The 27,069-nt window shown below is 45.3% G+C and overlaps 1 pseudogene; it reads right to left on the bottom strand.

Moving 5' to 3' along the window:
* Window positions 1–672: 672 nt before the first annotated feature.
* On the bottom strand, window positions 673–5,132 carry LOC141258472 (serine/threonine-protein kinase SBK1-like; annotated as a pseudogene).
* Window positions 5,133–27,069: the final 21,937 nt, after the last annotated feature.

Below are 27,069 nucleotides of genomic sequence, written 5' to 3'. Positions count from 1 at the left end.
ATGTCATCCAAGTGAAGTACAATATACGCCGAGACAGGCAATGGAGGAAACAAAGAAATTACTTTGTCTCCTCTGCACCTGTGCTGGAGATTTTCATTTGAGGATTGGAGCACAGTATTGGCGTATTATATGCAATACTCACTTGTTAACGGTTCCTCTACTTTGCATAATTGCAGACCCCTCAGATGTTTTGAATACAAAGACGTGGTAGGAATGATCACCCCACCATATCCCTCCATAAAGTCTTAATGAATTTCCACTTCGGATCCAAGAGTCAGTGCGATACTTTCTGTGTGGATCAATATAAATGGATTGCAGGCTTTGGTAATAAGACGTAATACAGAACCCGGAAAGCAGCACATTATAATAAACTCAAGCTGTTACATAACCACTATAGAGCAAACCCAGAGGCAAAAATAGTAAAAATGTGTAATTTATTAAGTTTGGCAATCAATAGAATATACAACAGAAAACATATATTATGGTGGAAAAAAAACAGTAAAAAACCAATGCCCTACCACAGAAGCAATCTATAAACTCAAACTCAAGCTGTCAATTGTCCCCTACGTCTATTACCAATTCATCTTCATCAACTGCCAAGTTGGAACCATACTCCAAGATGTTTAATTTCCAGGGAATATTTAGGGAATCTAAGACCGAGAGAACTGGATGTCAAGAAAAGGGACATGGAGTGAGGAGATTGCAAAACATGTTCATGGTGTCTCTTGAAAATCTCTCCCAATGAGCAGATGGAGGAGAACAGTCTGGACTTTGTCTCCAGTTTATGTAGACTTGGTACATTACATCAGTTTTCATTGCTTCTAGCCAGGGGAAATATCCAGTCAAAGCAACAAAAAGAACAACCCCAAAAGCCCAGATATCTATAGTAGGGCCCAAGATTAGATATTCCTCTTTTTTCAAGTCACACAACTCTGGAGACATGTACTGAATAATATGTGACATGGACGACACACAGGTTCCCACAGGTTGGGTCAAACCAAAGTCACGCAGCTTGATTTGGTAAGTCTCTGTCCATGATCCACACATTGTCCGGCTTCAGGTCCCTGTGCATCAACCCTCTACCATGCATATAGTCCAGAGCTGATGATAACTGTAATGAGCACCTCCTTGACTGCATCCTCAGGAATTCCAGCCTGCAGAAAACAGATAAGACACTGCACAAGAAAATCTCATGATATTTATCTAAAGCAAAAATACTAAACTTTGAACATTTTGCTGCTGCTGGGACAGAGGATGCTGCAGTAGGTGAAACTGCTACTGTGATGGTCATGTGGCATAAAATTGTGCCTTAGGAAATCCTCTTCCACCCTTTGACAGGGACAATGTATTCACAAAGACCCCTACACAAATTTAGTTAATTGGCTATGATTAATGGGGGGGGGTATATAGATTCTCCCCCTGACTGGTGTATTACCAGCCCTTGATGTTTCACAATAAAGTATGGGTATATTGTATGGAGCCGGCCTTACCTCACTTTGGATAAGATGATGCTAAACGCTGGATAAGATGATGCAAGGTGCCCGCCGTTGCCAACTCCTGAGTCAGTACATAGTGGTCCATTGTGCTAATAAAGATGGGATATGTGCTGATGTCAGAAAGGGTGATAGACAACGACAACTCCATCAGAAAGGTTTGCAGTGGAGTTCTGTCCTTCCTCACGAATTTTACAGTCACTGCGCCTCCTAAAGAGAAAAAAAAATTTTCATAAATTTTAAGATTTCAAACTTTATATTCGAACACATTCCCATCACCACTAGCAATAGACACGAGCTGTTTGCTGGTGGCTATCAATCCTTAATCCTCAAGCTCACTTCTGAAGCAGCCCAAATATGCTAGTTTGGGGACAGTTTGGATTTACACCATTTTAATCCCTTATTTGCCACAATAAATCTGATGCCAGATGTGTTTGGTGGTCACTAGTGTTGAGCGAGTATGTTCTGTCAGAGTATGCTCGGGCCGAGCTCTGACTATTTATAGCTGCTCGGTGATATGGTTGAATCACTCCCGTGTGCATGATTTGCAACTGTTTGACAGTTTTATTACATGTGAGGAATGTGTAAGAAATAGGCATTCCTCCCATGTAATAAAGCAGTCTAACAGTTGCAAATCATGCACACGGGAGTGATTCAACCATATCACCGAGCAGCTATAAACACTCAGAGCTCGGCCCGAGCATACTCGCGAAAGGGTTAATAGAACATACTCGCTCAACACTAGTGGTCACTTATCCCTTTTTATTTAAAAATGAAATGCACATTTGATTAAACCATGCAGTTAATTTAGAGGAAAATAAGAGAAACCGTGTGAGGCTGCTGTGCACATTAGAACTAAGTTGGCCGAACCAGCGAATTAGTGCAGGATTGACTATGTGAGGTGTTTGGCATCCTTCTGACTCTCCAGTCAGATGTTGAGGAACAAAGATCAGGAAGATAGAAACTTATTGCACAATTGTTTGTATTTTGGAGCTTAAAAATCACTATCCTAAGTAATACACATGTAATGCACACGCCCGGGCTGAGCGGCGTGTGCGTGTGATTCCACTGGACCGTGCCGGAGAGTGAATGCCTGGAGGGGCGTAACTAGGTATTCACCCGATCCGACCAGGGTCGCATGACGGCATACGACGCCAGTGCACCAAGGAGGAACCGAGCAGAGGGACCAGGTGCTACTCCAGGACAGACCCCGGACACGGCTGTTGACCCACACAGGGGAATACAGGAACAGACTGGTAGGCTGGCACACAGACTGGTGGGAATAGGCAGGCACGACTGGTATGCAGGCAGGCCTGTATGCAGGCAGGGGGGTACAGGCAAGCACGGCTAGAGTGCAGACAGGAAGGCACTAGCAGGTAGGAACACAGGCGCGATAGGACCCAGTACACACTGGGACTCTGGAACAGAACCACAGACGTGGCGGACAAACACAGCAGAGTGAGGCCGCCCAGAGAGGTGAGCGAGAGCAGGACAGGACGAGACCGCCCGGAGCGGTGAGCAAGAGCAGGGCAGGACGAGACCGCCTGGAGCGGAGAGCAAGAGCAGAGCAGGACGAGACCGCCTGGAGCGGTGAGCAAGAACAGAGCAGGACGAGACCGCCTGGAGCGGTGAGCAAAGGGTCAGAGCTGAGCGAGACTGCCGGAGCAGTGAGCAAGGAGTCAGAGCAGGACGAGGCCGCCTGGAGCAGTGAGCAAGGAGTCAGAGCAAGACGAGACCGCCTGGAGCGGTGAGCAAAAGGATAAGAGCGGAGCGAGTCTGCCGGAGCAGTGAGCAAAAGGATAAGAGCGGAGCAAGTCAAAGCAGGACGGACAGGGCTCTGTTCACACGGAACAGACAGTAAGGGAAAGGCAGAGCCAGACACCCACAGGACACCCGCAGAGAAGCAGCGAGTGGACCACAAACTCACAAACGGGAGAACAGAGACAACAAGCAGGAGTTAGGTACGAGTTCAGACTCTGCAGAAAAAGGAAAGGAACGGACATAGAGGCAAAACAGGTAAAGGATAGGAGAGAGTTCAGACTGGAACTGAGTGTACGGAAGAGACAGACACTGCAGCGGGATACAGGAGCGGGTCTGGGAATACGGCCCCTAGAAGGCGGGGGGGAACAGGCTAGGAGCGTGTTCAGACAGGACAGACAAGATACAGGAGCGGGTCTAGGTAATCGGCCCCTAGAAAGCGGGAGGAACAGGCTAGGAGCGTGTTCAGACAGGACAGACAAGATACAGGAGCGGGTCTAGGTAATCGGCCCCTAAAAGGCGGGAGGAACAGGCTAGGAGCGTGTTCAGACAGGACAGACAAGATACAGGAGCAGGTCTAGGTAATCGGCCCCTAGAAGGCGGGGGGGAACAGGATAGGAGCGTGTTCAGACAGGCCTGGAAACACAGCCTCCAGGACAGGCAGACAAGAGAAACACAGAACGGGACCTGGCACCTTCAGCGTGCAAGCACACACTGAATGAAGCACAATGCTCAGGCAGGGATTGATTGGAGCAGCTGGGTTATATACCAGGTGACAGACAGCAATAGGCTGAGGACGCACAAGGGGTGTGACCCACAGCAGGTACAAAAAGCAGGAAGTGATCGGGCGCCGCCCTTAAGCAGCAGAAACAGACACAAACAGACAGCATGGAGGGAAGCCAGAGAGACATTCTGGACTGGAGATCAAGTGCGCGCTCTTGCACAGTGGGAGATGGACCACCATGCAAGGGCGCCGCCAGGTATGTTACAACACAAAAGAACTGTCAGCCACATGATATCTCTTCTAACTAACCCGTACAAAGGAATGTCTGGCTCTGATGGGGACATAAAAATTCAGTTGTTTGGGTTCAATCTCATGATGTATTTTTCCTTCATAGAGAATTTTGACAGCGGCTATCTAACATTAAACCCAGGACCTCTCTCAAGCATTCATGTGTTCTCTATGATAGAGCCACTGCTGGAATAATCTAGTGGCCACTTATCTCCAGTGAGATAAAAAGTATTGAGAGGCTGAACTCCCAACTTTTTCATCCTTTTTGTCACCTGATGTCTTCTGTCAGGTACACATTTGATGGCGCAGCCTATAGATATATTTAGATGGCCATTTGTATGGTCTGAGAGTAAAATTGGCCACACAAATGGATATTTTTCTACAGACCTTTGGCAGATCCAGCTGAATTTGTTGTAAACTGTTGACAAGCAGATGCTCATACACAGAAGTATCAAGGTCTCCATATGCTAAAAATCGCTATCAAGCTAAGACCTATTTCTCCCGATCTCCCTATTGTCATATGATACTTATTTAACCCAGCATCATGTGTCTGGAAAGAGTTGACCATTGCTGCTATGCATATGGGCTTTTTTATATCTGAAGTAGCTAAATATAATTTGGATCTGTCTGTGATCTACATATAAATATCCCAGCTCTATGGCCAGATAAACTCATTTCATTTTTATACATAATTACCACTTTTATTTCATCAATCTACATTACTGACCATATTTTGTGTTTTGCCTTGACATACCTGTTAATTTGTTCTGTGCCAGTAGAACTTTTCCGTATGATCCCTGGCCCAGATCCTTGATGACGTTATAGCATTCAGAAATTTCCTGAATCTCCGAGATTTGGAAGGCGGCCATTGCTGCTTGGAAGTAGCTTTGGGCTAAGCAACAGAAACTCAGTAGGACTCTAAATGAAAATATAAGGAATATGATTAATAAAGCATCGTACAGTGATTACATTTGAGTTCTGTGGGCACTCATCATAATTAAGCCCCATGATCATTTAGAAACCCATCATAAAAAGATGTGCCAGTCTGGGAAAGGATGGTTGACAACCCTTGTAAGAAGTTACTTGGTGGGCATATTGGTGGTCACTAACCTTTTCATAAAGCAATTGTGATCATAGACAAAATTAGGATAAATCTAAATGGTTCTACAGTAGAACAGAAGTGTTTTGTATCTAGAGATTAGTTTTTATATTTTTGAGAATTGGAACAAGTAAGAAAATTAATCTGTGCCCGGTGTAATGTTACTAGAAATGAGAGTGGTTGGTTGTTTGATCATATGGCAAGAATACATCATCAGCATAATAAATAAGCGGATATACCTTTGAAAAGTAGTCGTACCTGGGTTGGGTTTTTGGTGAAGTTGATAATAAATTGGGTTCTGCTCCAAAAAGCTGAGTGATCTCACTTTCTTATGGTTTCGTCTGAGAGGTCCTATCTCCACAGAAAAGTTCTCAGGAATAAATGAACAAGACCTATGTACTTCTAGCTTTTATAGGGAAGCAGCTACCTGGCATTGAGGAATGTGTCACCTAGAACAAGGGCATTCATGTAGACCCTATTGTCATTTAATTAGTAAACAGTCTGTCTAAGGAGCTGGTTGTGCCACAATGTTACCAGGGAGGCGACCATCTTAGTATTGTTTGTATTTCTAGTAAATTGCAAATGTTCTGAATTTATTCCACCACCCTACATTCACGTCACACCTTCCCGATCTCCTGCTGCTTACATCAAAAGAGAAACATTACACTTCTTTTGTATTTTTGGTACTTTTAGAATAGTCTTGTCTCAACTGACCTTAACTCCTTCGCAACCCTGGGATTTTCCGTTTTTGCATTTTCATTTTTTTGCTCCCCTTGTTCCCAGAGCCATAGCGTTTTTTTATTTTCTGGTCAATATGGCCGTGTGTGAAAAAAAAATAAAAAATAGCGCCATTTTCTAAGACTTGAAGCATCTCCATTTTTCAGGTTCTGGGGCCAGGTGAGGGCTTATTTTTTGCGCACCGAGCTGAAGTTTTTATTGAAACCATTTTGGGGTAGATCCGATGTTTTGATCGCCCGTTATTGCATTTTATTGCCTAGTTGCGGCGACCACAAAACGTAATTCTGACGTTTAGAATTTTCTCTTTACGCCTTTTACCGATCGGATTAATTCTTTTTTTATATTGATAGGGAGATTCTGAATGTGGCGATGCCAAATGTGTATGTAGCTTTTTTTTTTTATATTTTATTTTGAATGGGGCGAAAGGGGAGTGATTTAAACTTTTATATTTTAATTTTTTTAATATTTTTAAAAACCTTTTTTCACTTTTTGCTTGCTTCTATTGTCTCCATAGGAGACTAGAAGCAGCACTTGTCTGATCGCCTCTGCTACATTCAGATGATCAGCAGATCACCTGTATGTAGCAGAAATGGTCCTGTGCTATGAGCGCCGACCACTAGGTGGCGCTCATAGCGACCAGCTCATGACAACCACTGGTTATGACCATGCATCGGTGACCTGCGATCACATGACGGGGTCACTGATGGGTGGGGTAAGTGACGCGCTTCTGGCGCGGCGCTGTTAAATGCCGCTGTCAGAGATTGACAGCGGCGTTTAATATGTTAACAGCCGCGGGTGGATCGCGATTCCACCCGTGGCTGTTGCGGGCACATGTCAGCTGTAATAATCGGCTGACATGTGCCCGGTTCAGTGCGGGCTCACAGCCGGAGCCCTCACTGAACCGGGGATTACAGCCTGTGCTTACTAATGCGGCACAGGCTGTAAAGTGGTTATTATTACATGGAAATAATATTACTGTCTATTTGTCTTCTAGTAAAGCTGCTAATGCAACTAAGGGTAAAGGCTCCATACACATTAGATGAAAATGTGGAAACAACCAATCGTACAGTGATTGCCCCAAACACATTATAGAATATATCAGACTATATTCATTTTTTTGCGTAGTAAAAACTCCTAATCTGCCGAAAAAAATCCAACTCTCTGAACCAGTGTGTTCAACAATTTTAAATGTTCATCTTCATTTATCGAAATCCACAATCGTTCCTTTGCACCACACAGACAAGTCGTTCATTATGGTTGAGGTCATTCTTGATAGATCTAATGTGTAGAGGCTTCCGATGTTTGTTTATCCCCCATCAGTGGTGCATCTGGTTTTCTTATCCAAAAAAAAAAAATTCCAAGCATCTTCTACCTATTAAATAGTAAAAATGGAAAGCACTTGGTGCACTCATGTTGTCCATGTCATCTGTTTTTTTTTTCTTTTACTAAACTTGTGAACGTGGCCTTACAGATGTGCTCACAATTTGGAGCTGTCTCTGATCAATGATCTCGTTGGCAGATGACTTTCACACAGAAGGGATCACCTGTGGAGACCACCATAGATCTACAGCTTCTAGAATTACATGTTGTGCAATAAAATGTTATATTGTGGTACCGTGTTAGCCAGAAAAATCGATGTAAATACTTTTATGGCCAAAAATGACAAAAGTATTATCGGACTGATCCCTTTTTTAGGATAACCAGAAAAATATATATCTTTCTGAGCTTTCAGAGCACAGGGGCTCTTTCAGGCAGGATTTTTGTAATATTGCCTGAAGGAGCCTCTGTGCTCTGAAAGCTTGCAAATATATATATTTTTCTGGTTACCCAATAAAGGTATCACTCCAAGAATTCGTTTGTCAACTTTGGGCATTAAAGAATTACATGTGGATGTTCTGAGAGGCTTTACTTGTAGCCATTAGCATCACATTAGCCCCTCATTGCTGCTCCTAAGTACAATCAGGTGTTTCCCATAGCCTCAGGTGTCTCCTTCTCCCCAGAAGCCAAGTTTCCATTTGGTACATTTATATCATTAATAAAATGTATTTAACATTATTTAAAAAAAAAAATCTAATTAAATTCTATTCATGTTTAACTAGTTTTAGACTTCTGTGGTCTGATCACAGCTGCTATCGGTGGAGATCTCATCAGTAAGTTCTCCATTATGATATTACATAACTCATTACTTAGAGAAATTAAATAATGAAAATTTGAAATACAACCAATACGATAATAGTGGATACATTCTTTTTCCACAGTATAAATTAAATTGACAAATTCTCCTATTTAAAATCTTCCTGATCGTATCACAAAATTTAAGCTTAGCAGACTTTACTCTTAATGATCTAAAAATTATTTCTGAGAAAACTTTTAACGCTGGGAAACAAGCTCCTGACATCCATCAAACGTCTCCATCTGGAACCGCAAATATACTGTCCCCATTTTCCCAATATTTCCTCTGAGATGTATGACGAAGATGTCGGGGTCTGTGAACCTATCACTCATCATGAAGGTTTGATCAATCAGGCCATCCCATCATTGACCTCGGAGCCCCAGCCAGCAGACCCTTACTCCAGCGCTGGATTTTTTGTTTCATAATTTTGTCAATAAAACATGTCAAAGAGATTTCCAAATCACCATATTCTTTTTTTACACTTTACACATTGTCTTTTGGAATTGGGGTTGCACATTATTTGTCTTTCTTACTCCACTAACAGAACAAGTTTTAATCAAATAAAGACACAAGTTTTCCCAATTGTGCTGAGGAGGAAGCAAACAACCTTACATGTGCTGTGGAGCTGTCCGGAGTTATCGGTAACAATATTTTGGGATGATAGAAAATGTGGTATATACTGTAACAGGAGATTGGGACAGAAGTGATGTTACTCTAATATGGTAGAAAATGATTATGTAAAATATGGATTATTAAGATAACCTATAATTAATGAACAAATGTTTCAGCTGAATATTGTATGAAGAAATTATCTGTATTTTATCTATCGATCTTGTATAACTATCGCATATCTACTTATAATTTTCTCCAATATCCCTAGCTAAACACATCTATAATATACAGTACAGACCAAAAGTTTGGACACACCTTATTTAAAGATTTTTCTGTATTTTCAGGACTATGAAAATTGTACATTCACACTGAAGGCATCAAAACTATGAATTAACACATCTGGAATTATATACTTAACAAAAAAGTGTGAAACAACTGAAAATAGGTCTTATATTCTAGGTTCTTCAAAGTAGCCACCTTTTGCTTTGATGACTGCATTGCACACTCTTGGCATTTTCTTGATGAGCTTCAAGAGGTAGTCACCGGAAATGGTCTTCCAATAATCTTGAAGGAGTTCCCAGAGATGCTTAGCACTTGTTGGCCCTTTTGCTTTCACTCTGCGGTCCAGCTCACCCCAAACCATCTCGATCGGGTTCAGGTCTGGTGACTATGGAGGCCAGGTCATCTGGTGTAGCACCCCATCACTCTCCTTCTTCGTCAAATAGACCTTACACAGTGCTGCTCTATTTAGTCTTTTTGCAAATAGGTAGGTGGATGGATTCATGGAAAGGTAGACACAGCGGGTGAAATAAGCATTGAACTTATCTCCAATTTTGGTTCGAAGGGTAAAAAATTTAATCAATTTTGCATTTTTACAGCAAATTTACAAAACATTTTTTTAGGGACCACATCACATATGAAGTGACTTTGAGGGACCTGTATGACAAATACCCAAAAGTGACACCATTCTAAAAACTGCACACCTAAAATTTCTCCAAACCATGTTCAAGACGTTTATTAACCTTTCAGCAATGTGGAAGAAAAAAATATAAAAAAATATAAAATTTAACGCTAAAGCAACATTTTTGTGGGAAAAAGTAAAATTTTAATTTTTGGGCATACAGCAGGGCTTGGAAGGGAAGGAGCACCATTTGACTTTTGGAAAGCAAACTTGTCTGGAACAGATAGTGGACACCATGTCATGTTTGTGGAGCCCCTGATGTGCCTAAATGGTGGAAAACTGCCACAGGAGACCCCATTTTGAAAACTATACTTCTGAAGGAACTATGAGGTGTGGTGAGCACCTTGAATCCACAGGTGTTTCACAGAATTTTATGAGCTGTGAAAATGAAAAAATAATACATTATTCCAACAAAACTAAAAATTGGGGCTGAATCAACAATTTTCACAAGGTTAACCAAAGAAAATGGAATACATTTTTTTTTTTTTATGCAATTTTTCCTGAGTACGTCGATGCCCCATAGGTGGTAGAAAATAACTAACTACTTTTCAAGCAGAGTGCAAAGCTCAAAAGGGAAGAAGCGCCATAGTGGTGCTCAGAATTAGCTGGAATGGTTTGAGGGTGCCATGTCATATTGGCAGAACCCCAAAGTTGCCAGAACAGCCGAACTCCCATAAGTGACCCCATTTTACAAACTACTCCCCCCCCCCCCCCCCCCACACACAAATGAATTCATTCAGGGGTGCAATGAGCATGTTGACACCACGGGTGGGTCACAGTATGTCATACCATTGGACAGTGAAGAAAAAATAATTAGATTTTCTTCTAAGAATGACAATACCCTATATGTAATCAGGAAATACTTTTTAGGCAAAATGGAAACCTCAGCAGGGTAGGAGCTAGCACTAAAATGCTCAAGTACTCGTTACCCAGGTCGAGTAAATCATAATGCTCGGGTATTCAACCCGAGTAACGAGTACAATGTAAGCCAATGGGAAACTCTAGCATTTTTCTGGTGCCCCCCCCCCCCCCAGAGGACTTAAGGGGGTTTAAAAATTGGTCAGATCTAGCCTGCTGTATCACTTTTGTCATAGAACAAAATAGATTTTTTACTCTGCATAAGCAGTGCATACAGCTGAATTTCACCGCCACAAAATTACAAGCGGAGATATGGCTTGGTGTATGACATTAGCAACTGAAAAAATGTAGGGTTTTTTTTTTTTTTTTCTGCAACAGCTCTGCACACAACTGAATTTCAGCATCACTATATGAAAAAGTGAGATATGGTTTGATGTATCATATTAGTCACAGAAGTTTTTTGTTTTTTTTTACTGTTCATACAGCTGAATTTCAACCCCACAAAATAACAAGGTGGACTACTATGGCTTGCTGTTCACATTAGTAGGTGAAAAAAAAGATTTTTAATGGTGTACTCGTGCATGGAGCACAACAGCGTTCTATGAAATGGGCCCTGCTGTCTTTGTGTGGACTTCAGTAATGGCACAAGAAAAAAAAATCTGCTGGAAGTTTGATTTCACAGCCACACAAGGCACTAGATTATCTGACTTAGAAGCAACCGCCTATTTAACTAGCTAAAATCTCTCAGTATACAGGAGCAGCATCAGCAGCAGCCTCTGTGACATGCTTTAATTGGGAAATGGCGCTAACACAGCATTTCCACTCTTTACATGGAGAGGACATGTGATTTCAGCAGCCAATGGCACAAGCCCTAGTGTCTGGACAGTGGGGATGCTTCCTTCACCCTGATTGGCTAGCTGCGAATTGTACACACAAAGTTAGGGAAAAAAAAAAAATTACAAGTACATCACTCCTCTGAGCTCTCACAAGCCCCTCCCTGCAACAAACAGGTCCCCCCTCACTCATCATACACCACCACTATGCTAGCCGAAGTATTAAAAATACTTCAGTTGCAACGCATTAATTTCCAGCACTTTTTCACCGAATTTTACTGATTTTTGACGATATTAATATAAAATGCTTGTTTCCGATAACGAATCTGAATGTGCCATATTCGTACCGAATTTGAAACTTGCGATTTTGTTTTTCGAACATATTCGCTCATTAGTCCTCACTTCTCAGATGTCTACAGACTGATGGTAATGACATATCCCAAAATATGTATAACCCCCCCCCCCTCTACTTTTTACACCAATTTCTAAATGCGTTAATTTTTTCAAATGAGACAAAAACCAGTCCAACATTAACCTTCTAATCTGTGTCCTATAGTATGTTGTAAAGAAATTATTTAAGAAATTTCCGACTCATTGCATACTTGTTCTCTATAAATTTTATGCAGCGTTCCAATTGATTTGGAATTGGTGTTTTATTATATAATAATGGGAGCCGTGCTGTGTCTGGCAGATAATCAATTTAAGGAATGACTTGCATATTTGTATCCATTTACAAGCCCCAAGAGAGCCAATGTTCTCACAAATCCACTGGGTGCTGTATGTATGGAAGGGAAGACAACTGAGAATGAAGATTAAATCCTAACTCTATAAATAACACAGGTTTGGGACTAAAAAGCTGTTTTATTATTTTCATATAATTTCCATGTATTTTGGTGTTTTGATAATGGAAAAAAATATTGAAAAAAATCCAAAGCATCAGGACTTGCCACAAACCTATAGGTTCTTATGCTAACTCTGGTGTGAATCATTGGCAGGCAGCTTATATTCTTTCCCCATTAACAACAATAGGAACTGCGGGATTGGCTGGTGGCAGCACTGGTTAGTGATATAATGAAAGGTCCTTGTGCTTTCAAGAAACTTGCATTGGAATTTCATTCATCAACCTTGTTTCCCCAAAAGTTATGGCTTTGCGGAAGTGTATTAATTCGTCTGACCGTTTGTTTCATTTGTGGTGAATATACAGTGTTGAATCAACAGCTGAATATTACAGACTTTGTGAAAAAAGTATACTTTGCATATGACTCGCCCCCATGGCCGTGGGGCACGCGGATCTGGGAAATAGGGAAACGGTGGGAGTAGTAGTGGCAACCCGATTCCGTGGCTCAGGGTGGTCAGACCAGTGGTAGTCCGTTATGTGCTGATGATTATGTCTGACTACGCCACCCGTGGATTGCAGTTATTAGGAACCGTCGCTGCATGCAGACCGCTGGGGCTGATGAGGTGTGCAGCTAGGGTAGTGTGACTCCCCACGGGAAGAGTGCGGCCCCAGGGCAGTATAATGGACGGTGGGAGTGATGGAGGTGAGAGTCCCAATACTGGTAGTGCTGGAGGCGCGAAGGAGCACACAGACAACAAGTTACAGTCCAGGGTCTTTACTCACAGTTCATGTGCTCCGGGTCACTTCGGCACCGGTAGTGACTGCCCGAGCCGTGCTACGTCCACCAGGTGTGGGGCTCGGTCAACTCCCAGGCAGTTCAGAAGTATGGCTCAGGACCCCCTTTTGTCCTTTCTCTGGCCTGCCTCACCAGTGACCCACTTTTGTCCAGCTGCCGCGAACTTGTGCGGGTAAACGTGGGCCCCGTCCTCCGCTGTCCTATATGGTGCCTTCCTAGCAGGTTCGATGAGGTGTCGCACCAATAAATGATTACGACGACCGGTCTTTGGCTGAGGGTAGTTTCTTCTCCACCAACTTGGGATCCAGTACCCCAAATCTGCCTGACCCTTCACCCTGGATTCTCGTGGGTTCTTAGGGTCCCTTCCACCTTCTTGTTCCTGAGCCCTTCTGTTTCTCTGTCTCTTCTTCTCCTTTTCTGTTCCTTCCTGTTCCTTCCTGTTCCTTTCTCTTGGAGCTGGGATGAGACGCAATCTCAGCTCCACTTCACCTCCTCCTCAGCCTCTCACTAGGCCCTCCTGGAGTAGAGCTCCTACAGAGCCTCTACTCCAGGTCTTCTCCTCACTGGACAGAACGAACTTCTCTCTCCTAGAACTAAGATGGTGCCCACCTTTTTATACCTCCCTCTGACCATGAGCCCAGGTGACCAGCAACCAATGGGCTCCTTCCTACGCTCAGGAACCAACCCCTATCTGCCCCTACAGCACTGGGTGTTCCACCCCCCTCCCCACTTCAGACAGGGACATAGTCGGTCGTGCCTGCACTTCTGTCTAGTGGGAGCACCGTTGAGCTGTCCCTCGGAAATGGGGTGTGTGTGCTGTATGCAGCTAACTGAGCCCTGGTCCATACTCCATCCTTACCCGGGAGTGGAATACCACACCTCTGGCAGAGGTGCAATACCCCTGTAGCGGCCGAACCCTCGGGGCGCTACACATACTTCGAACTAAAACTTGGAGATCAAGATAAAGTTTGGGCACCTCAAAGTGTGCAAATGGTGTGTTGAGAACCTCCGAAATTGGTTCAAGGGTAAGAAAAAAGCTTTCCATTATGGGATTCCTATGGTATGGTGAGAGCAACAGAACCATAGTGACAACTGTTACTTTTGTTCATGCAATGTGAAAGGGTATTATTCCAAATGCAAGCATTCCATTTCATGCCCCAATATTCACTCAGCAATTTGTCCCACCCCCATGGCACAGATATACCAGTACCCAAGGCCCCTGCTACCTTGTAAGAGATACCCAGCTCTGATGAAGGTGGAATCATACCTAAACCAGATGACTAAACAAGTTCTGCCTTTGACGATGATACAAAACCAATTTTTCAGCAGCAGAAGGGAAGGAAGGGAGACACAGATTCTCTACTTCGTGGGTAGGCGGAGCCCCATAGGATAGTCACCTCAGATTGGAAAATGACGACCGGCCCCTCCAGTATATAGGCTCCTCCTACTCCCATGTTCATCAGTCTTTTTATCTGAGGTCTCAGAGGATAGTCGCTGCTTCGGCAGCTCCTCAGAAGAGTTTATTTTATATCCAGCGAGTCCTGGACCCCCCGTGGTCTAGAGGTCTCTAGGGGTCTCGGTGCTGCTGAGACCCCTGACCCTCCCCTGGCAGCTCTGTGTACCCCTTGAGGAGGTTCCCACTTATGCCTGCCGGCCCCGGGGGATACAGGGCGCTCCCTGGCGGAGGCGCACACCACACATCTGAGAGGGTCCCTGCGTGCTCCGCCATAGGGGGGAGCAAAGGGCCATGGCGCCACACATCCCTGAGGATCCCTGTGGCGTTCAGCCGGGTAAGTGCTCTTTGGTCTAAAGAGTATCTTTGACGGCTACGGCAAGTGTACTGCCTGTGTGTTTCTTGTCTATTTCAGACGCTGCCTTGACTGGGGAGCAGAGACTGAGGCCAGTAATTTTTATTTTTTATTTGCGCATGCTTTTTCATTTTTGCTTCCTGCCTTCATTGAGGCAGGAAGCTCCCTGTATTTGCGCGCTTTTCCTTGCTTTTATTGATTAGCTTCCTGCCTTCATAGAGGTAGGAAGTTTTCTGCCCTCGTTTTTTGAATAAGCGTGGGCTTTGGCGGGGGCGTGGCCTAGTGGGGGCGTGGCTTAGCGTCTCCTGGCTTCCTGACGTCATTTCTTAGACAGGAAGTGCTTGGTTGAGCACGCGCTGGCAGTCCCTGCTTCTCCCTCCCGCATCCAGCGGCATCTCCTGCTCTCTGCTCCCCGTCCGTCCGTCCACACACTCAGGAGGAGCGGTCGCCGCAGTACCGGTGAGTCCCCTCTGCCTCTGGCAGAGGTTCGTTGTCAGTGCTGTCACTTCGGCTACCTATTAGGAGTCCTCGTGAGCACTGCCGCTTTCCCTCCTAAAGCTATTTACTCCACTGACCTTTTGTTATGTTCTGCTACCAGAGCTAAGGAAAGAGGAGATCTGTCCCTACGATAGAACTCAGCTGAATCCCTACGATGTAACAGGGAACCTGATCCTGCGATCAGACCTGCTAAAGTCCTAAGCTAGTCTGTACGGAGACCTATAGATGTGGGGAAGGAATCCCTACAAGTACTAAGGACTGGGAGGAAAATGGGACACCTCCTAACAGAATTAGTAGCAGACAGACGAACAAACAAAATATATAGAACATAGAGGTCCGTAGACCAAGCAAACTAACAGAGTTAGATACAGAGCACAGGCTAGCTAGAAAGTAGTTATACAATGAAGTCCAGCAAAGCCAGAAGGGCGGAGCAGGATTAAATAGGCCAACAAGGTCATGTGACCAGTAATAGAAAAAACCTAAGAGCAAGGTTCTAACAGTCCCCCCCCCCCCTTCTAAGAGGATCCTCCGGATCCCTTAGGACCAGGCTTATCAGGAAATCTCCTGTGAAACGCTCTGATAAGTCTGGACGCGGAAACATCATCTGACCTCACCCAAGAGTTATCCTCGGGTCCGAAACCTTTCCAGGCTACAAGATATTGCAAACTACCTCTATACCGTCTAGAGTTAAGGATGCGAGAAATTTCATATTCCCTGTCCTCCACCACCGGAGGAACAGAGGCAGAGGCGTCACCATCCGACACAACAGCTTTTTTTAATAGAGAGACATGAAATACCGGATTAATTCTCCAGGAGGTAGGAACCTCCAACCTAACAGCAGATTGGTTGACAACCTGAAGCACCTTAAAGGGCCCTACAAACTTGGGACCCAATTTCTTAGAAGGAATCCTCAACCGCAGATTCCTAAAGGACAACCAGACCATGTCACCAACAGCGAACAAAACCTCCTGTCGTTTCCTATCAAAGTAGTCTTTAGATTTTCTGTTGGCCTCCTGAAGATTACCACGCACATCCGTCCAAACTCTCTCCAAATCACCGGAAAAATTCTCCTCCTCAGGCACGGCAGATCCCATCTTGGAGAACGACCCAAACGACGGATGTCTCCCAGAACAACAAAAAAAAGGCGAACAACCAGCAGAAGATGATGTATGATTGTTCAGAGCAAATTCAGCAAGTGGCAGAAACTCAGACCACCCCTCTTGATTGTCTGCCACAAAACAACGCAAGAACTGCTCAACATCCTGGTTTTTCCTTTCTGTCTGGCCATTAGATTCAGGATGATATCCGGACGAGAACGACAAATGAACTCCCAACCTGTCACAAAAGGCACGCCAAAAACGAGCCACGAACTGAGGACCACTATCAGAAACAATGTCAGTAGGAACGCCATGAAGTCTGACAATTTCCTTGACAAAGGCCTTAGCGAGAGTTTTAGCGCAGGGCAGTTTGACGAAGGGAACCAAGTGACACATCTTGCTAAAACGGTCCACTACCACCCAGATGACGGTAAAACCCTCAGAGGGGGGAAGGTCAGTTATAAAGTCCATAGCCAAATGTGTCCAAGGAGCACTGGGAACCTCCAAAGGACAAAGCAACCCCGCAGCAGGAGTATGTGAGGACTTAGATCTAGCACATATAGTACATTGACGCACCCACTTAATGACTTCCTTCTGCCATCCAGGCCACCAAAAACTGCGACCCACCAGTCTCTTGGTCTCAGAGATTCCGGGATGACCTGCCAACCGAGATTCGTGACACTCAACAAACAAATCTCTCCTAAAGGTCCCAGGCACAAACAACCTCCCATGAGGAGTGTTAGATGGGGCATTCTCCTGTGCTTTAAGAATCTCATCTTCCAAAACGGAGTCCAAAGCAGCTATCACAACACCTTCTTGTAAAATGTTTTCCTCTTTCTCAGCACCGACTATGGGAGAAAAACTGCGAGACAAGGCATCCGCCTTAACATTCTTAGTACCAGGGATGTAAGTAACGGAGAAATTAAACCGCGAGAAAAACAGTGCCCACCTAGCCTGACGGGCATTCAGGCGCTTGGCAGCATCAAGATATATCAGATTTTTATGATCCGTAAGAACCTGAACGGGAACTTCCGCACCTTCCAAGAAGTGGCGCCAGTGTTCAAATGCGAGTTTAATAGCCAATAATTCCCGATTACCAATATCGTAATTCAGTTCAGTCTCCGAAAAATTTTTTTGAAAAAAAGGCACAGGGATGTAATCCATCCCCGTTATCCTGAGACAATACTGCGCCAACCCCCACAGAGGAAGCATCAACCTCAACCAAAAACGGCTTAGTCACATCAGGCTGCATAAGGATGGGAGCAGAGGTGAACCTCTCCTTGAGATACACAAAAGCTTCAATGGCCTCAGAAGACCACTGAACCGCATCAGCACCTTTCCTGGTGAGATCGGTCAGAGGTTTGACAATACTAGAAAAATTTTTTATGAATTTTCTGTAATTGGCGAAACCTAAAAACCTCTGTATCGATTTCAAACCAATAGGCCTAGGCCATTCCTGTACAGCTTGAACTTTAACCGGGTCCATCTCAAAACCTTCGCTGGAGATAATGTAACCCAAAAAACTAATTCTCTGTACAGCGAACTCACATTTCTCCAGCTTAGCAAAAAGCGAATTGTCCATTAACAACTGTAATACCTCACGTACGCTCCGCCAATGAGACTCCAGATCCGGCGAATAAATCAAAATGTCATCCAAATACACAACCACATTTTTGCCGATCAAAGGTCTAAGGATGTCATTAATAAGATTCTGAAAAAATGCAGGAGCATTAGTAAGACCAAAAGGCATAACCAGATTCTCAAAATGACCCACAGGAGTGTTAAAAGCAGTCTTCCATTCGTCACCCTCCTTCATGCGCAACAGATTGTATGCCCCCTTAAGGTCAATTTTAGAGAACCACTTGGCCCCCATTAACTGGTTAAACAGATCAGGAATTAATGGCAGTGGGTAAGGATTGCGTACAGTAATTTTGTTAATCTCACGAAAATCCAGACAAGGACGTAAACCGCCGTCCTTTTTTTTTTACAAAAAAAAATCCAACCGCCACAGGAGACTTAGAGGGCCTAATGTGACCGGCGGCCAAACTTGTCTGTATGTATTCCTCCAAAGCCTTCCTCTCAGGAATAGTAAAGTTAAATAAACGACTTTTAGGAAGAGTCGCTCCAGGGACAAATTCAATAGAACAATCATAGTCTCTATGGAGAGGCAAAACCTGCGATTCCTTCTCAGAAAAAACTCTCCAAAAATCCTGAATAGGAACAGGCAATTCTCCCCTATCCAAAGCTGCAATATGCCCGTTACAACACTTGTCATAACATTTATGGCTCCAGGATTTAATTTCACTGGTAGACCAATCCAGTACAGGATTGTGAAATTTTAACCAGGGCAATCCCAATATTACTGGAGAAGGCAAGTTATTCAAAACTACCAAATCCAATTTCTCATAGTGAACACCATTAATAGTGAGAGGAAATTCACAGACCTTGAGAGTAATATTCTTCAAAGGGGAACCATCCACAGAAACCACAGCAATGGGGGATGATAAAGGTTCGGGTTTTAAATTGAGTCTTTCCAAGAATCCCCCATCAATTACATTCAGAGTAGACCCACAATCAACAAACACCCGAAATTCCATTAATTTTTCCTGAGCAATCGTGGAAGCAGCTAAAAATACACCCTTGGAATTTAAACAGGCAATACGGGCATGACTGACCATTTTTTTTTCTTTCTTCATACGAAGCTCACAGCCTTGAATCAAATGACCAGATTTTCCGCAATAGAAACACAAGCCTTCAGAAAATCTACGGTCTTTTTCTTGAGAGCAAGGTGCCACCGATCCAATCTCCATCGGTTCACCACTGTTAGTACACAGATTCTCATAACCAGAAACTGACATAGCAGAGGATTTGCTCTCATTAACCCTTGCACGCAGTCTCCTATCCACCCGTATAGCTAATTGCATAACCTGTTGCAAATCTTCAGGTGTAGGATAAGCAATTAGCAGGTCTTTAACCCTTTCATTGAGCCCAGCAAGAAATAGACTTTTCAGAGCAGAATCGTTCCACCCTGTTTGAGTAGACCAACGACGGAAATGAGTACAATATTTTTCCACATTACCTGATCCCTGTTTCAAACGTCTCAACTCAGTCTCAGCTGATGCGACATGGTCAGGATCATCATATAATAGTCCCAAAGCAGAAAAAAAACTATCCACTGATCTGAAGCATGTATCACTAGGTTGCAAAGAAAAGGCCCACTCCTGAGGCTCTTTGCGCAAAAGTGACATTATGAACCCTACGCGCTGGGATTCATCCCCAGAGGACTTGGGTCTCAAACGAAAATACAATAAGCAAGCATTTTTAAATGAAAAAAATTCTCGGTGTTCACCAAAAAATAAATCCGGCAAACATACCTTAGGCTCCAAGAAATGTGCTCCAGGACAGTTACTCACGTGCTGACGGAGCTCGGCCACCTCCAGAGAGAGTCCCTGCAGGCGATGAGCCAAATCCTGAACCGACACCATGATGGAACAGAAAAATCTTTCCTTAGTGAATTTGCAGGCTGGACTTACTGTTATGTTCTGCTACCAGAGCTAAGGAAAGAGAGGAGATCTGTCCCTACGATAGAACTCGGCTGAATCCCTACGATGTAACAGGGAACCTGATCCTGCGATCAGACCTGCTAAAGTCCTAAGCTAGTCTGTACGGAGACCTATAGATGTGGGGAAGGAATCCCTACAAGTACTAAGGACTGGGAGGAAAATGGGACACCTCCTAACAGAAATAGTAGCAGACAGACGAACAAACAAAATATATAGAACATAGAGGTCCGTAGACCAAGCAAACTAACAGAGTTAGATACAGAGCACAGGCTAGCTAGAAAGTAGTTATACAATGAAGTCCAGCAAAGCCAGAAGGGCGGAGCAGGATTAAATAGGCCAACAAGGTCATGTGACCAGTAATAGAAAAAACCTAAGAGCAAGGTTCTAACACCTTTTTAGGCAGCGTAGTATTATAGTTGCTGTGATGTTAACCCCTTCTGAACAAGTGGAGCTTTAGGGGAAACACATGGTGTTTAAGGGAATTTCTTCCTTTGATTTTTTGCTCGGCATTTCTGGGGTAGCTCTTTTCTAAGAGTGAGCTTTAACCCTTCAGAGCCTGACGCATATATATATATAAAAAAAAAAAAAAAGTGAAGCGACACACTTAGGAGGAGCGGTCGCCGCAGTACCCCCTCTGCCTCTGGCAGGGGTTCTTTGTCAGTGCTGTGACTTCGGCTACATATTAGGAGTCCTCGTGAGCACTGCCGCTTTCTCTCCTAAAGCTATTTACTTCACTGACCTTTTAGGCAGCGTAGTATTATAGTTGCTGTGATGTTAACCCCTTCTGAAAAAGTGGAACATTAGGGGAAACACATGGTGTTTAAGGGAGTTTCCCCCTATTGATTTTTGCTCGGCTTTCTGGGGTAGCTCTTTTCTAAGGGTGAGCTTTAACCCCTCAGAGCCTGACGTATAAAAAAAAAAAAGAGTGAGTTTTGAAAACAGGCTGTGCAGCTTTTACACTTTTTTGCCATCCTTGTTGTACATCCTGGCATCTGGTGTGGGTGGCATGTCAGATCAGGGGCCTGGGAGTGCGGATCGGTCTCCTGATCCGTTTCAGGTTCAGTCGCACGCCTCTGATACACTCAGGCCTTCTACTACATCAAGTTCAACGCTCAGTGATGTTAAAGTGGAGGTGCTCACTCGCTCCATTGATAGTCTCTCTAGTCTCCTGGGACAGTGGGTGTCAGCTAGATCACACCCAATGCCACGAGGTAAAAAGCGCCACAAGACTATGGTGGCGTTGTCTCCCTCGCAGAGCGCATCAGAGGCTTCGGATTCACCAACAGATTCGGTTGATGAAATTTCTGAGTCCGAAGAGGAGGATCAACAGGATCGCTCTGTTTCTCTTTCAGGTCATGTAGATGGGCTTATTAAGGACATGCGGGAAGTATTAGAGCTGTCTGAAGAGCCGACAAGACCGTCTAGGTCGGCCCGTCTGTATCAGAAGACGCGCCGTGTTCGTTCTACATTACCTGCGCATGAGGAACTTAACGAAGCGGTGGAGAAGGAGCGTCAGTGTCCGGATAAACGCTTCTGAGGAACGCGTTTTTTTTTATGCCCTATATCCCTGTGCCAAGGAGATGGTTATTAATTGGGTTCCCTCTCCTGAGGTGGATATATCTCGGTCTCAGCTGACCAAGTCTTCCCTGCTTCCTGTTAAAGGGAGAGCCAATCTTCAGGATCCTTTGGACAGAAGATCGGAGTCAGCGGCGAAATCCATCTATGAAGCCGCAGGTCATGGTTTCCAAGCGGCCTTGGGGGCCATGTGGGCCGGTGAGGCTTCTCTGCGGTGGTTGGATCAGCTGCGTGCGGCGTGGCAGGATGGGACTTCGCGTTCAGAAGTGGAAAAGCTTTTTCAGCGAATGGAAGAAGCTATGTGTTATGGCAGAGATGCAGTACTGGACACTGCTTCAATTCTATCCAGGGCTCAGGCTTTGGCAGTCACGATTAGAAGAGCTCTGTGGCTTAAACAGTGGACCGGAGATGCGGTATCTAAACAGGGATTGCTTAGTCTGGCATATAAGGGCGGTCAGCTCTTTGGTTCAGATCTTTCGGAACTAATTGCCAAAGCTAAAGCTAAGGATGTTACTCTGCCTGGGAAAAAGGCAGTGGCATCCACAGCCAGCAGGACAGGGCCCGGCAGAGGTCTTCGGTCCTTTCGGGCCAGGGGACGATTCAGTCAGCCTTCTTGGAGATTGGGTCGTCCCTCATCCTCCGGCAGATCCGCCCAGAAATCTCGTACTCCCTGGAAGCAACGGTCCCGTCAGGACAGACGGGAGGTTGATAAAAAGTCCGCTAAGGCTGACGGACGCCAGGGATCCCCCCGAGGGCTGTCGGGTGGGAGGTCGTCTGTTACAATTCATGTCGATCTGGGCATCCCACATAGCAGATGCCTGGGTGACACGGGTTATGTCGGCAGGCTATTTCATAGAGTTTCATTCTCTACCTCCAGACAGGTTTCGTCTGACGGGCATTCCGTCCGTGCCAAGACTGGCTGCCGCACTGTTTCAGGAGGTCGACTCTCTCCTACAGCAGGGTGTGGTGGTTCAGGTTCCTCCGGAAGACCAGGGAAAGGGTTTTTATTCCAACCTTTTTGTGGTCCCCAAAAAGGACAAGTTTCGTCCGGTGCTGGATCTCAGGGATTTGAATATTTACGTCCAGACACGGAAGTTCCGCATGGAGTCTCTCCGATCGGTGATAGCGACCCTGTCGCAGTACGATTTCTTGGTGTCGATAGACATCCGCGACGCCTATTTGCATATCCCTATCGGCAGGGCTCACCAGCGTTTCTTGCGTTTCGCTATAGGTCAAGCCCATTACCAGTTTGTGGCCCTACCCTTCGGGTTGGCCTCAGCTCCCAGGGTTTTTACAAAAATTCTGGCTCCTCTCATGGCGCTTCTTCGAAGACAGGGGGTTACAATCCTCCCCTACCTGGACGACCTGTTCATAGTGTCACCCACAGCAGAGGAGGCAATAACGGCTCGCGATCTCTCCCTTCAGTACCTGATGGACTTCGGGTGGCTGATCAATTGGAAGAAATCGTCATTGGAGCCAGCACAGTCCATTCTTTTCCTGGGGATGCAGTTCGATACAGTTCGGGCAGTTGTGTCCCTGCCTCCTGTCAAACAGACGAACCTTCGTCTTCTGGTCCAGGCTATGAGGTCGGCGCTGTCAATGTCCCTTCGGGAATGCATGCGCCTTCTGGGTCAAATGGTGGCAACTATGGAAGCAGTACCGTTTGCACAATTTCATTCCCGGGATCTCCAAAACCTTATTCTGACCCATTGGGATCGATCGCTAACTTCTCTGGATCGCTCGGTCATTATCTCCCGCAGGGTGCGAGAGTCTCTTGGATGGTGGTTACGTCCGGAGACTCTATCCGTGGGGAAATCCTTCCTTCCCCCGAGATGGTCGGTGGTGACAACCGATGCCAGCCGGACAGGCTGGGGGGGAGTTTGGAACGACCTCTGGATTCAGGGGGTCTGGTCGCCAAAGGAGTCGTCTCTCCCGATCAACATTTTGGAGTTGAGAGCAATATTTCTCTGCCTCCAACATTGGACGGTCTTATTAAGCGGTCTACCGGTCCGGATCCAGTCGGACAACGCTACGGCTGTCGCGTACATCAACCACCAAGGCGGGACGAGGAGTTCCAGTCTCATGTCGGAGGTCTCTCGGATCCTGGTCTGGGCCGAGTCCAAAGTTCCAGCAATTTCTGCAATTCACATTCCAGGAGTGTTGAATATCTCGGCGGACTTCCTCAGTCGCGAGCAAGTGGACCCTGGGGAATGGAGTCTCCATCCAGAAGTGTTTTCTCTGCTGTGTTCCCGTTGGGGGACTCCTCAGGTGGACTTGATGGCATCCAGGCTGAACGCCAGGGTTCCGACGTTCATGTCCAGGTACAGGGACCCGGATTCGGTGGCGGTGGATGCTTTAGTGGCCCCGTGGGGTCAGTTCAAGCTGATCTATGCGTTTCCACCGATATCCTTACTGCCTCTGGTGATCCGACGGATCAAACTCGAAGGGGTATCAATAATTCTGATAGCACCAGACTGGCCGCGGAGAACATGGTATTCGACGCTGGTGTCTCTTCAGGCGGCACCTCCGTTTCCGCTGCCCCTTCGCCCGGACTTGCTCACTCAGGGGCCCATTCGTCATCCGGACCTGAGGTCCCTTCGTTTGACGGCGTGGCTCTTGAGACCGAGATCTTGACCCGTCGCGGTTTTTCGCCCGAGGTCATTGCTACCTTGCGGGCAGCCCGGAGTCCAGCTACGTCCAGGATTTATCACAGAACTTGGGAGTCTTTCTATTCATGGTGTTCTGGATCCTCAAGAAACCAGAGGGTTTTTTCCATCCCCAACTTCTTGGCCTTTCTGCAATCTAGTCTGGCCAGGGGTTTGGCAGTAAGTACGGTGCGGGGACAGGCTTCTGCTCTTTCCGCACTTATTAGGAAGGCTATTGCCTCTCGCAGGGATGTTCGTTCTTTTTTTCGCGGAGTCGCACGTCAGTTTCCGCCACGGAGGGCAGTTGTGGCTCCATGGCGGCTTAATCTAGTCCTGGAAGCTCTCAGCATAGGCCTTTTGAGCCTATGGATTCTGCTAAACTTTTACTACTTTCTTGGAAGGTGACCTTCTTTGTGGCAGTCACCTCTTTGAGAAGGGTATCGGAATTGGCAGCACTTTCTTGCTTACCTCCTTTTCTGGAATTTTTTCCGGATCGCGTGGTGCTTCGTACTCGTGAAGATTTTTTGCCTAAGGTAGTGTCACAATTCCACATTAATCAGGACATCGTGTTGCCTTCGCTTTGTCCAGGACCTAAGAATCCAAGGGAGCGGGCCTTGCACTCGTTGGACTTAGTGCGGGCATTGAAGTTCTATCTTACGATCACTCAAGGTTTTCGGAAGTCGGACTCTCTTTTTGTAATTCCGGCAGGTCGTCGGTGTGGTCAACGTGCTTCCAAAGACACGATAGCTCGGTGGATCCGTTCAGCTATCCTGGAAGCGTACCGGCTCAAGGGCGAGCCTTGTCCGGTTAAAGTTAAAGCTCATTCCACGAGAGCCATTGGCTCATCGTGGGCTTTTTGTCAGGGGGCCTCGGCAGCGCAGCTCTGCCGGGCGGCCACCTGGCACTCCGTTCACACTTTTACTAAGTTTTATAAGGTGGACGTAAGTGCTTCAGCCGATGCGGCCCTGGGACGCAGGGTCCTGCAGGCGGCGGTAATTTAAGTTATCCCTTTATTTAGTTTTTCATTATTTAGCGCGGTTTGCGCTCTTGCCTAAGTTTTGGGGTATGGAAGCTTCTGCCTCTATTTCCCACCCTTAAGTAGGTACTGCTTTAGGACGTCCCACGAAGTAGAGAATCTGTGTCTCCCTTCCTTCCCTTCTGCTGCTGAAAGACGGATTTTGGTAAGAACTTACCTGTAAAATCCTTTTCAGCGAAGGAAGGAAGGGAGACCCAGCACCCTCCCAGGGCAGAAGTGTGTTGTTGTGTTTCTAGATGCAGCGCGTCTCCTTCCTGATGTCGATCTTCTGGACTGGGTTTAGCGCTCTACGGCTCTCCTTCCAGTTTCGCCAGCTCTACACAGTTGTCAGGTCCAATGGGGTATGCCTAAGACTGTGTGTTTCTATTACATAACCTGTTTTCTCTCATTTCTGAAATTTCAGAAGGGGATATGTTGTTCTGCTGGTTGGTCTGCTCTTCCTTAGCTTGTGTACGGACTGATGAACATGGGAGTAGGAGGAGCCTATATACTGGAGGGGCCGGTCGTCATTTTCCAATCTGAGGTGACTATCCTATGGGGCTCCGCCTACCCACGAAGTAGAGAATCTGTGTCTCCCTTCCTTCCTTCGCTGAAAAGGATTTTACAGGTAAGTTCTTACCAAAATCCGTCTTTTTTTTTTTCCAGGTGGAGATGATTGATTTAGTAAGAGACTTGAATCTTCCCAAAGATGCCGCTGAGTTACTCTGATCAAGGCTCAAAAGCAGGAATTTATTGTTACCAGGAGTGTCTTTTTCATGGTTCAGATATCGTGAAAAGGAGTTTGTTCCTTACTTTTCTCAGGAAGACAAGTTAGTTTATTACATAGATTTTGAAGGTTTGATGGGTCAATTCAAAATCCAATATGATTCAGCACAATGGCATCTTTTTGTAGATTCTTCAAAAATAAGTCCCTAAGCAGTTTTACTCCACAATGGCAGTTTTTACTCTTCAATCTCTGTAGGTCATTCCGTACACTTGAAGACAACCTACAAGAACTTGGAATTGGTTCTTCGAAACATTAAATATGAAGACCCCGGTTGGCAAGTGTGTGGGTTTTTGAAGGTCTTGTGCATGCTACTCGAGCACCTAGGTGGGTATACCAAATACCCTTGTTTTCTTTGTCTATGGGACAGTAGAGACCGGCAAAATCACTGGACCAAGAAGAGTTTTCAGCTGATGGTGTTCGGTGAAAAAAATGTCCTCTGAGAAACTTTGGAACCTTCCTATAAAGATCTTCTACCACCTCTCCACACAAAATTGGGCTTGATAAAGCAATTTGTAAAATCACTTCCAAGAGATGGGGAATGCTTCAAATACTTGGTCACCAAGTTTCCAAGTCTCTCGGAGGCGAAGTTGAAGGAAGGTGTGCTGATTGGACCAGACATTAGAAGGCTTATAGCTGATAGCTTGTCAATACCGTGACGGATGCTCAAAAAGAAGGGTGGATTGCATTTAAAGAGGTTGTAGAGAAATTTTTTAGGCTATAAAAATATCCTGACTACAAAAAGATCGTCGGATGAATGCTGAAAGCATTTCAAGCTTTACGTTGCCTGATGAGTTTGAAACTGCATTTCCTCCATTCCCATCTTGACTAATTTCCTGAAAATTTGGGAGCTGTGAGTGAAGAGCAGGATGAACGATTCCACCAGGACGTTAGAGATGGAAAGAAGATACCA

This window comes from Phyllobates terribilis, unplaced genomic scaffold, assembly GCF_046119375.1.
Source record: "Phyllobates terribilis strain yellow unplaced genomic scaffold, ASM4611937v1 Scaffold_3__8_contigs__length_932513732, whole genome shotgun sequence".
NCBI classification, from domain to species: Eukaryota; Metazoa; Chordata; class Amphibia; order Anura; family Dendrobatidae; genus Phyllobates; species Phyllobates terribilis.
The sequence above is the reverse complement of the archived record's forward strand: the minus strand, read 5'-3'. Positions and strand labels throughout refer to the sequence as shown.